Source organism: Rattus norvegicus, chromosome 8 (genome assembly GCF_036323735.1).
Source record: "Rattus norvegicus strain BN/NHsdMcwi chromosome 8, GRCr8, whole genome shotgun sequence".
Lineage (NCBI taxonomy): Eukaryota > Metazoa > Chordata > Mammalia > Rodentia > Muridae > Rattus > Rattus norvegicus.
The window spans coordinates 26,958,091-26,971,369 of NC_086026.1; positions in this window are offsets into that span (position 1 = coordinate 26,958,091).

Consider the following 13,279-nt stretch of genomic DNA (forward strand, 5'->3'; position numbering starts at 1 on the left):
CTATCGGACCACCACGGCCTAAAACTGGTCTTCAATAACAATCAAGGAAGAATGTCCACATATACTTGGAAATTGAACAATGCTCTACTCAATGATAACCTGGTCAAGGAAGAAATAAAGAAAGAAATTAAAAACTTTTTAGAATTTAATGAAAATTAACGTACAACATACCCAAACTTATGGGACACAATGAAAGCTGTGCTAAGAGGAAAACTCATAGCGCTGAGTGCCTGCAGAAAGAAACAGGAAAGAGCATATGTCAGCAACTTGACAGCACACCTAAAAGCTCTAGAGCAAAAAGAAGCAAATACACCCAGGAGGAGTAGAAGGCAGGAAATAATCAAACTCAGAGCTGAAATCAACCAAGTAGAAACAAAAAGGACCATAGAAAGAATCAACAGAACCAAAAGTTGGTTCTTTGAGAAAATCAACAAGATAGATAAACCCTTACCCAGACTAACGAGAGGACACAGAGAGTGCGTCCAAATTAACAAAATCAGAAATGAAAAGGGAGACATAACAACAGATTCAGAGGAAATTCAAAAAATCATCAGATCTTACTATAAAAACCTATATTCAACAAAACTTGAAAATCTTCAGGAAATGGACAATTTCCTAGACAGATACCAGGTACCGAAGTTAAATCAGGAACAGATAAACCAGTTACACAACCCCATAACACCTAAGGAAATAGAAGCAGTCATTAAAGGTCTGCCAACCAAAAAGAGCCCAGGTCCAGACGGGTTTAGTGCAGAATTCTATCAAACCTTCATAGAAGACCTCATACCAATATTATCCAAACTATTCCACAAAATTGAAACAGATGGATCACTACCGAATACCTTCTACAAAGCCACAATTACTCTTATACCTAAACCACACAAAGACACAACAAAGAAAGAGAACTTCAGACCAATTTCCCTTATGAATATCGACGCAAAAATACTCAACAAAATTCTGGCAAACCGAATCCAAGAGCACATCAAAACAATCATCCACCATGACCAAGTAGGCTTCATCCCAGGCATGCAGGGATGGTTTAATATACGGAAAACCATCAACGTGATCCATTATATAAACAAACTGAAAGAACAAAACCACATGATCATTTCCCTAGATGCTGAGAAAGCATTTGACAAAATTCAACACCCCTTCATGATAAAAGTCCTGGAAAGAATAGGAATTCAAGGCCCATACCTGAACATGGTAAAAGCCATATACAGCAAACCAGTTGCTAACATTAAACTAAATGGAGAGAAACTTGAAGCAATCCCACTAAAATCAGGGACTAGACAAGGCTGCCCACTCTCTCCCAACTTATTCAATATAGTTCTTGAAGTTCTAGCCAGAGCAATCAGACAACAAAAGGATGTCAAGGGGATACAGATCGGAAAGGAAGAAGTCAAAATAACACTATTTGCAAATGATATGATAGTATATTTAAGTGATCCCAAAAGTTCCACCAGAGAACTACTAAAGCTGATAAACAACTTCAGCAAAGTGGCTGGGTATAAAATTAACTCAAATAAATCAGTTGCCTTCCTCTATACAAAAGAGAAACAAGCCGAGAAAGAAATTAGGGAAATGACACCCTTCATAATAGACCCAAATAATATAAAGTACCTCGGAGTGACTTTAACAAAGCACGTAAAAGATGTGTACAATAAGAACTTCAAGACACTGAAGAAGGAAATTGAAGAAGACCTCAGAAGATGGAAAGATCTCCCATGCTCATGGATTGGCAGGATTAATATAGTAAAAATGGCCATTTTAAACAAAAGCGATCTACAGATTCAATGCAATCCCCATCAAAATACCAATCCAATTCTTCAAAGAGTTAGACAGAACAATTTGCAAATTCATCTGGAATAACAAAAAACCCAGGATAGCTAAAGCTATCCTCAACAATGAAAGGACTTCAGGGGGAATCACTATCCCTGAACTCAAGCAGTATTACAGAGCAATAGTGATAAAAACTGCATGGTATTGGTACAGAGACAGACAGATAGACCAATGGAATAGAATTGAAGACCCAGAAATGAACCCACACACCTATGGTCACTTGATTTTTGACAAAGGAGCCAAAACCATCCAATGGAAAAAAGATAGCATTTTCAGCAAATGGTGCTGGTTCAACTGGAGGGCAACATGTAGAAGAATGCAGATCGATCCATGCTTATCACCCTGTACAAAGCTTAAGTCCAAGTGGATCAAGGACCTCCACATCAAAGCAGACACACTCAAACTAATAGAAGAAAAACTAGGGAAGCATCTGGAACACATGGGCACTGGAAAAAATTTCCTGAACAAAACACCAATGGCTTACGCTCTAAGATCAAGAATTGACAAATGGGATCTCATAAAACTGCAAAGCTTCTGTAAGGCAAAGGACACTGTGGTTAGGACAAAACGGCAACCAACAGATTGGGAAAAGATCTTTACCAATCCTACAACAGATAGAGGCCTTATATCCAAAATATACAAAGAACTCAAGAAGTTAGACCACAGGGAAACAAATAACCCTATTAAAAAATGGGGCTCAGAGCTAAACAAAGAATTCACAGCTGAGGAATGCCGAATGGCGGAGAAACACCTAAAGAAATGTTCAACATCTTTAGTCATAAGGGAAATGCAAATCAAAACAACCCTGAGATTTCACCTCACACCAGTGAGAATGGCTAGATCAAAAACTCAGGGGACAACAGATGCTGGCGAGGATGTGGAGAAAGAGGAACACTCCTCCATTGTTGGTGGGATTGCAAACTGGTACAACCATTCTGGAAATCAGTCTGGAGGTTCCTCAGAAAATTGGACATTGAACTGCCTGAGGATCCAGCTATACCTCTCTTGGGCATATACCCAAAAGATGCCCCAACATATAAAAAAGACACGTGCTCCACTATGTTCATTGCAGCCTTATTTATAATAGCCAGAAGCTGGAAAGAACCCAGATGCCCTTCAACAGAGGAATGGATACAGAAAATGTGGTACATCTACACAATGGAATATTACTCAGCTATCAAAAACAACGAGTTTATGAAATTCGTAGGCAAATGGCTGGAACTGGAAAATATCATCCTGAGTGAGCTAACCCAAACACAGAAAGACATACATGGTATGCACTCACTGATAAGTGGCTATTAGCCCAAATGCTTGAATTACCCTAGATGCCTAGAACAAATGAAACTCAAGACGGATGATCAAAATGTGAATGCTTCACTCCTTCTTTAAAAGGGGAACAAGAATACCCTTGGCAGGGAAGAGAGAGGCAAAGATTAAAACAGAGACTGAAGGAACACCCATTCAGAGCCTGCCCCACATGTGGCCCATACATGTACAGCCACCCAATTAGACAAGATGGATGAAGCAAAGAAGTGCAGACCGACAGGAGCCGGATGTAGATCGCTCCTGAGAGACACAGCCAGAATACAGCAAATACAGAGGCGAATACCAGCAGCAAACCACTGAACTGAGAATAGGACCCCCGTTGAAGGAATCAGAGAAAGAACTGGAAGAGCTTGAAGGGGCTCGAGACCCCATATGAACAACAATGCCAAGCAACCAGAGCTTCCAGGGACTAAGCCACTACCTAAAGACTATACATGGACTGACCCTGGACTCTGACCTCATAGGTAGCAATGAATATCCTAGTAAGAGCACCAGTGGAAGGGGAAGCACTGGGTCCTGCTAAGACTGAACCCCCAGTGAACTAGACTGTTGGGGGGAGGGCGACAATGGGGGGAGGGTGGGGAAGGGAACACCGATAAGAAAGGGGAGGGGGGAGGGGGATGTTTGCCCGGAAACTGGGAAAGGGAATAACACTCGAAATGTATATAAGAAATACTCAAGTTAATAATAAAAAAAAATTTAAAACAAAAAAAAAACCTGCAAAGCTTCTGTAAGGCAAAGGACACTGTGGTTAGGACAAAACGGCAACCAACAAATTGGGAAAAGATCCTTACCAATCCTACAACAGATAGAGGGCTTATATTCAAAATATACAAAGAACTTACGAAGTTAGACTGCAGGGAGACAAATAACCCTATTAAAAAATGGGGTTCAGAGCTAAACAAAGAATTCACAGCTGGGTCATGCCGATGGCTGAGAAACACCTAAAGAAATGTTCAACATCTTTAGTCATAAGGGAAATGCAAATCAAAACAATCCTGAGATACCATCTCACACAAGTCACAATGTCAAAGATCAAAAACTCAGGTGACAGCAGTTGCTGTCGAGGATGTGGAGAAAGAGGAACACTCCTCTATTGTTAGTGGGATTGCAGACTGGTACAACCATTCTGGAAATCAGTCTGGAGGTTCCTCAGTAAATTGGACATTCAACTACCTGGAAACCCAGCTATACCTCTCCTGGGCAGAGACCCAAAAGATGCCCAAACATATAACAAAGACACATGCTCCACTTTGTTCATAGCAGCCTTACTTATGAAAGTCAGAAGTTGGAAAGAACCCAGATGCCCTTCAACAGAGGAATGGATACAGAAAATGTGGTAATCTACACAATGGAATATTACTCAGCTATCAAAAACAATGACTTTATGAAATTCATAGGCAAATGGATGGAACTGGAAAATATCATCCTGAGTGAGGTAACCCAATCACAGAAAAACACACATGGTATGCACTCATTGATAAGTGGCGATTAGCCCAAGTGCTTGAATTACCCTAGATGCACAGAACACATGAAACTCAGGAAGGATGAACAAAATGCGAATGCTTCACTCCTTCTCTAAAATGGGAACAAGAATACCCTTGGCAGGGAATAGGTGTAACGCCCTCCTCGACCAGCAAGGAAGACGCAACACCGCTGGATTCTTCTCAACAGCCTTTATTGCAGGAACACCTCATTATTGATACGGGGGACCCCGAGGAACAAAGGCACTCGCCTTATATACAAAACAGGCTGTGGCTGTAAACTTGTCCTCTAGGCATTGGTGGAGCATGAAGTACCTTATTAGCATGAATATCACCCTGGCCTTGTAGATGTTGGAAGTATGCCAACACATGTGCTGTAATGGTTATATACCAAAAACGACCACTAGATGTCAGCGCCATCATTATCTATATGTGCCGCTCCCTACAACTCCTCCTTTTTTTGTATTATAAAAATGAAACCATTAGATGGAGGTAGTGGTCTGAGAGAGATCAGACATGCCTCACAGAGTGCCCAGCTCGGCCATGGTGAGCCACCCTTGCAGTTAGGATGGCACCCCAATGGCAATAAATGAACTTATGTTATAACACACCGTTCTGGGCTATACGTGTGTGTTTATTTGGGGGAGAAACTGGGCAGAGGGGCATTTGACCAGCCCGTATGTTCAAAACGGGGTGTAGCCACCTCTGTCTATGACTGGTTTAGATCAGGGTGTCATGTCAATATTGTCATTGTTCCTGTCTTAGGTCGTTCCTCTCGGCAGCTCGGCCTTTACTGTCACTGGGTCACCCTATCGCCACCAGGCCCCTGCCTTAGGTTAGTCCGAGCCCGAGGAAAGTTGCCCGTCTCTGAATACAATGACTTTATATGACAGTGACAAAATACGATCTAGGGCAAACTTAATTTTTCAAAGAGGCCAGCCATATGTTGGGAGAAGCACCACTTTTAATGGCGACTATAGCCTGGTAAACAATCGCTTTGTGTCTGGCATGCTCTCGTTGTAAATGGCAAAAGAGCCATAGACATACTCCACATCCCAAGAGGACAATGGCCCCCCAGGCAAACATGCCAGCCCATTCTTTGAAAAAGGAGAAAGCATTGGTAATCCATGAGGTGAAATCTCCAAACGTGATAGGTTCCAATCTAGTGTTGTTAAGGACAGCAATCTGCATCAGCAATTGTCTCGATAATTGCTCTGCTTTCATGGACCAGTTTCCTTTCAGATAATTCGAGATTTCTTTTCTCTGTTGAGAATACTGAGAAAAATTAGCTTGCAAAGGAGTAATACATGGAAAACTACAATTATGTATCATAATTAAAGTTGTAATGTTCAACTCAGAAGAATTATTGACTGATGTGTCTCCACTGCCTGAAGAGACTCCTTGGATAACTAGACTCAAAGCAGCCAGGATGGCCCCACTGCTCATTGCACTCACTCATAGGATCTAACCAATTAGCTAATGTGGTCCTTTGCTGCCATATACAAGGCTGGGAAGAATTTTTAAAAGTGAAACATAATGTATGCAACAAAAAAAAATTAGTGGCAGTATACCATTGGGGCAATTCTCCATTTGGCACTATACAGGGAACACCACGCAAACAGGAGGTGGAGAAAAAGGTTGGCAAAACAGTAGAATTGCTATGAACTGGCATAGGTACTGGCCAGGATTTGGCAATAGCCCACAGCGTAAGTGAATCAACCTGGATTACCATTCCCAGTAGTAATAGTAGGGTTCATAGTCTCATCTTCAGGAATAGCAGGAGGCAGTTTGCGAGTCAAACGTTCAGGCACCCAGATTGGATTGTCTTGATTCTGTGGAAAAACACAAACAGCTCCCCTAGATCTCAAAATTACAGGATCTGGGCCACACCATTCACCAGTTAAGACATCCTTCCACTTTACGTCTGCATTAGTCATAGGTGTCGTAGAAGCATGGCGATCTGCAGCAGAGTGACCATGCGCATCCAAAATTAAGAAATTTAGAGTAAAAAGAGCTAAAGAAAGTTGTTCTTTTGGCGTTCAGCCACTGGCAATTCCCTCTTTTTGTTTTTGTATAAGCTCTTTTAAGATACGATGTGCTCTTTCCACAATTCCTTGACCCTGGGGATTGTATGGCAATCCTGTAGTATGTTTGACCTGCATTGTTTGGCAAAATGTCTGAAAGGACTTTGCAATGTAGGCAGGTCTGTTGTCTGTCTTGAGACTATCAGGCTTTCCCCAGGCTGCCCACACCTCTAAGCAATGACTAATGGCATTACGAGCCTTTTCACCAGTCATCAGAGTGGCATGTATAATACCGGAACAGGTATCAACAGAAACATGAGTGTATTTTAAATTTCCAAATTGAGATATGTGTGTGACATCCATCTGCCAAATTTTTAGCGGAATCAGACCATGAGCTTTAATTCCCACCTGAGGAGAGTGGTGAAATTCAACACAATTTTGGCAACTTAGCACCACATCATGAGCTGCAGCTCTAGAGATTTTAAATTTTGCTGGAGAGTGAAGGCAGGAACATGAAACTTTTGATGAAATTCTCTAGTGAAATCAACCGGGGCTGCATGAAAAATAAATTCTCTACGAGTACTTGTCCCGCACTATCGTCTCACCAGCAAGAACGCACGTGCAGACACCAGGATCCTTCTGCAGCAAAGCGTTTATTGTATCTTAAAGAGGGGACGCAGGGCCCCAGCATGGTGCAGCTTATATACACCCTAGCACGGCGCATCCACACCTGATTGGTCACTTACCCATGATCTCATAGGCATGCCCCGGAGAGGGCAAAGACCTGGCACGAAGACACTCTTGCACATGCGCACACAGTTAACTTCCTGAAAGGAAGTCGGGCTGGCGCGGCGGAAGCCAGCGCCATCTTGTGGTGGCAAATGTTATTGCGGCTCTCCACATCTCCCCCTTATTGTTTTACTAGTATGAGGCTGGTCTAGGTCCCTGCAGTTACGTCCATCTGCTGTGGCTCCTGTCTTAGGTCGTTCCTCTATGTCACAGCCTTATCCGTTGTAGGGTAACCCTATCGCCACTGGGCCACATGTCTTAGATTGGTCTGTGCATGAGGAAAGCTGCCTGTCTCTGGATACCGCAGTGCTGTGTGACAGTAACTGCTAAACGACCTAGGGTGAACTCTATAAAAGAGGCCAGCCAGAAAATGAGTTAGTGGGGAAATCATGATCACCCTATCGTGCAATGAGGAAACCTCAGCGGTGTAGAAGGGCTGATCAAAGAATCATTGAGTCTTTCTCATCCCAGTGCAATGGATCCACAAATCCATGGGGTGCAAGAGCAGAGAACTCAGATGCTGACTAATTAACCAAATTCCAGGGGAGGTCCCTTGTTCAATGGCCACAAGTGCTTGAGTGACAACGACCTTGTCACGTTTCTGTTGAGATCTGAGTTTGCAAACCAACCATAGCATGAACACTAATCCACAGCATAGGGCTGCACCAAACAGAGCCACTCTCGATAAGTAGTGGGCACCTCATCTGGTTCTCCTCAGCTGCTACCACCAAGGGCCGTAGTCAAGCCGCTCCTATAATAAAATTTAGAATTCCCAATTGTAGGTAACTACTCCAGAAAGTTCACCCACTGTGCTTGCTTAACAATAGAATGGGGGGAGGGTAACTCCAGACACTGCAGACACAATGGCTGCAGCGGTAAATGGCTGCTACAATAGCAGCAAAAATAACAAGGTCTTTCCCAGGACAATTCAGGATCTCTGGAAAAACCAGCAGGCAAGTGAACCATGTCTGAGATCTGCACAACCAGGGCAGAGTTCCCCAATCCACAGCAGCTACACGCAGATGGCATTCCTGTGAAGCTACAGACTGCAAAATGACAACACCAGTTAAGGCAGCAAGAGTCACCAGGGGAATCAGGGGGGATCTTACATCTTCCTCTCAGGGCAGAGGAATGACTCCAGGGACCGGAACCACAAGAACTGAATCTTCATGCAACCAGGATCAACAAGTCTCACCAACCACCTCTGGCAGCTGGCATACTCTTGTAGCATCCTGTAGAAAAAACACAAACATTCCCTCTTCCCCATATAAAATATCTGGACAGGATCATGCTAATACATGCATCTTTCTATTTCACCTAGGCAGAAGTATGCCTAGTTGTAGGGTGCGATAAACACTCAAGGGTTCCTTGGCATCCAAATTTTAAAATTGGAAATAAAAGGAGTATTATTTAATAATTGTATAGTATACAGGGATAACTCCCCCTTTTTATTTATTAAGATATAAACTGTCTAGTATCATTGTCCTCCCTCGTTAAGGGGTCTAGGCAATCCAGTTTGAGTTCTTAAATGTCCTATAAAGGAACAGTACTTAGTGTTCTTAACCACTAAGCCATTTCTCTAGCACCTCACAAACTTTATTTACCTAAACATAAGCATTAATTAGAAATGTCAAATCTTGTAAATATTGTCCAGATTTAGTCGTACTAGAAATCCCTGAGCTGGCAGGGCAAGGCTGGGAATTTAAAGTAAGCAAATGGAGTCTTCCTCTTTTCAATATCAACTCCATTACCATTTTTAAAGCTAGGTATGAGTCTAAGGTTTAATTTAGTTGTCTGAGCCAGAGCACTGAAAGGACAGTGAGTTGTCAGACAATTCACAATGAAATCATCACTCACTGATTTCATGTAGAAAACTTGCCTCTAATAGGCACATTTCCTATGGGTTGCATGCACAAATATACAGGAAGTACAAAAGCATGTAAAGAGTAAAATTATCAACTTTGAAAAATTTGTATAAGTGATAGGCCAAATATCAGTATTTTGTAATAACCAATTTAACTGTTGCTTGGAATAAGATATGTTTTACCAGGTTTCTTTTTAAAATACTTCCATGACTCTAGCCTACAATTCTGTATTAACACAACTGAAGCTTTATCTCCAATGTGGATAACAAAGAAAGACCTAAGTCCTCTAGTAAGGTGAGGTACTTAGCCAATTAACATATCCTTAGAAGCTTAAAATTAGTTTCAAATATTCTTTTCTGGAGTAGTGTGACAGCTACTCCCCAAATATTAAAGCTCATTTTGAGAGCAAAGATTTGTAGTAAAAATTTCCATATACACTGAAAGATTTAGAGTTCTAACTTCTTACATTGAAGAAGCAACAAAATTACATAATATAAGGCTGTTAGCCATTCTTTTGTAAAATTTTTAATGATATCACTTTATGGGCTCTCTAAAATTATAAGCAAGCTCACGAAATGAAAACTCAAAATCAATCCTCTAAATCTATCTTGAAATGGCAGTTAGAGTAAACAAACTGGTTGTAGTGTTCTCACAAGTTCTAAAACCTCATCAATCCTTTGTAAATCCTGTAACAATCTCTACCTGTTTGATTTTTTCTTAATTACAAATAAGTTTGAGTTAGTCAATGTAACACTGGGAATCTTTAATCAAATCCTTAAGTTCTCCTTGTAACACCAGAGCACAACCACAACTTTGGAAAGTCACCTGAGTTCTGAGTACTGTCTCTGGGCCAGTAGAATTAGCATTAAAATACAGTAACTTCAGGGCAAACCACAACTTTGGAAAGCAAAACTCAACCTCCAACAATCTAGTCTCCAAAGTCTAGTCTCCAAAACACCAAGTCTATCCTTCATGCTACAAAGTTTGACTGCCAATCCCTACATATGAACACACGATGGTGCGGTTTCCCATACCTCAAAAAAGAGACATTGTCCTAAATTGTTTTAGAAGCCTGGTTTCTAAGAGTTCCATAAAAATATTGTCTCAATTTAGACCTGTTTCCCTAGGTTGGCTCATGCCACATGTTGTCTAGAATGACTTTATCTAAATTACCAGTTTGATGTCAACTTTCTGTTACCAATGTTACACCTTTTCAACCATATCCAATAACTTAAAAGCCAATAGTCCATGACCAAGGCATGTAGAGCATATTTATACATTTAAAACCAATGAGAAACAAAATTGAAGTGGCTACACATATCTTTAATATTTAGACCAAGCACCATTTTTTACCTTTTTAGCTATGATTTTAAGAGAAGCACCTTGTCACCTGTTGAGTCTAATAATCAGCTCATGCAAACGCTCACCCCTGGGCAGCTTCTCCAGCTGACCTAGACACCTGGCTACAGGTACAGGGCTCCAAGGACTGATTGAAACTGCTTTTTATTCTTTGTTCCTTTTTTGAAACGAGTTAAAACCAAATCAAGGTGTGATCAACTGGCAGATAAAGTTTTTACCATTTTCTCTTTTGAACATGAAACATAAAACATTTAAGAAACAGAAACAAAAACCACAGACATAAACTGACATACATGGACAGCTTGGTGCACCAAGGACAGACAATAGACAAAGGGGGGGGGGACTAGATGGTGTCCCACAAAAGGAACCCAGATTCCAATAGGAGTCAGCAGAGAGGTAGGATTTCCCCTTTCCCACCACTTCCACGGTGACCATCCACTCAAGTGGAATTGATATGGACGATGGATTGTCTCAATTCCTGGACTAGTCCATCAACGTGTTGAAACCAAATTCCTGTAAGATACTGAGATATATTACGGGATATCTGAGCAGCACGACTGACATTCACAAATGGTATGGAAGTGAAACACTACAACTCTAAAGACAAAAGTTTAGAATTGAGATATCCTTTTGTTTGATTCTCCTGAGTAAATTTTCAGGCGGTCTACCTCTATCAAATCTGATCAGTATGACTCTGTGAAGTTTAAACAAAATTACCAGCCTTGCCCACAAAGGATCCATAACTTTCGGTTTCTTCACAGTGGCTCTCCACCTAGCCCCATATCTTTCTTCTTCATAGCGAGCTGCCTCATCTTCTAAATCCTCTTCCTCAGAGGAGCTAAGCTCATCTGTTTCTGAACTATCAAGCCCTAAAGCCTCTAACTCCTTTACCGGATAAAGGCTTTTCCTTTTCAGAGCTTTCTTCTCCTTTCTCTGTTTCTCTCCCGGGGCGTTCTTTCCCCAATCTCTCACTCCCTCAGATCTAAAGTTTTTGGGAGGGTCTGTTTTCTTACTTGCACCTTTTCTCTTTGAGCTCTTTAATCTTTTATCCCGCTCTGTTTCTGACATGCTGTCTTGTAACTCCCCTAGCACTCTCTGTCCTGCTATTACTGTTGGGCGGCATTTCTCATCCTCTAGGCACGACCTCTGACGGTGCCTAGCAGCAGCAGCAGCAAAATTAAAAACCAAAAGAGAAAGAATGAAGGCTGCTTAAACGATAACAAAAGCCTCCTCCACATCTTCTAGTGGGGGAGAGAAGTGAAAGAGGTCAAGACCAAACATATCTCTCAGAGCTTACCCTAGACACTGCAGTTCTGGATCCTCTCTGTGGACGGAGGGCCCCCTCGGCACCTGGCAATGGTGTGGCGTTTCTCCTGGGTTTCGGCACCAGATATCCCGCGCTATCGTCTCGCCAGCAAGAACGCACGCGCGGACACCAGGATCCTTCTGCAGCAAAGCGTTTATTGTATCTTAAAGAGGGGATGCGGGGCCCCAGCATGGCACGACTTATATACACCCTAGCGCGGCGCATCCACACCTGATTGGTCGCTTACCCATGATCTCATAGGCACGCCCCGGAGTGGGGAAAGACCTGGCATGAAGACACTCTTGCACATGCGCACACAGTTAACTTCCTGAAAGGAAGTCGGGCTGGCACGGTGGAAGCCAGCGCCATCTTGTAATGGCAAATGCTATCCCGGCTTTCCACGTGAGGCGCAGTGGAAGCCAGCGCCATCTTGTGCTGGCGAATGTTATTGCAGCTCTCCACAAGTACTAGCATCCACCAGGGCATTATTGCTGGCCATGGGACCAGGCAAATTAGTATGGGCTCAAATATGTTGTATGAAAAATTTATTTTTTCTGGCCCAAATCAATTTTTGTAATTCTAAAAGAATTTTACATACAGTACTAGTCGACCTAATTGGCCCTGCAATTTCTAGTGAGTGCACAGCATTAACTACATAAGCAAAATCAGAAATTAAATTAAAACAATCATGAAATCTTTTAAAAACTCCCAATACAATTTGACATTCTGTAATTTGGGGGTGCCTGGACTGTATTGAATTAATACTGGTTCTTGAGAATCAACCATATAGGCACCTACACCAGTTTTGGCGCCATCTGTATAAATATCTAATGCTCCAGACAAAGGCTCTGAGGCAGTGACCTTAGGAAAAATCACTGGATGTTCAGTAAAAAATTGTAACAAAGGATCCTTAGGATAATGATTGTCAAACTCTCCATCAAAACTACAGCGTAATATGGCCCAATCATCTATCAAGGCACACAATGTTTCTACCTGAGCTGTAGTATATGGTATAATAATTTTCTTGGGTACAATACCAAAATGCTGAATGCAAGATTTAACACCTAACATAGCAAGCTGTGCAACAGCAGAAGGGTAATATTCAAGGGTCTTATTAGGAGAAATATGAGGATAAATCCACAGAAGTGGTCCTTGTTGCCATAGCACTCCTGTAGGCTGATGAAAGGTTCTCAGTATACACAAAAGGAGATCTTCCTTTTCCTTGTACCTTCTTAGCATTGCCTTTTCCAGTCTTTCTTCTACTTTCCTTAAGGATAATCGTGC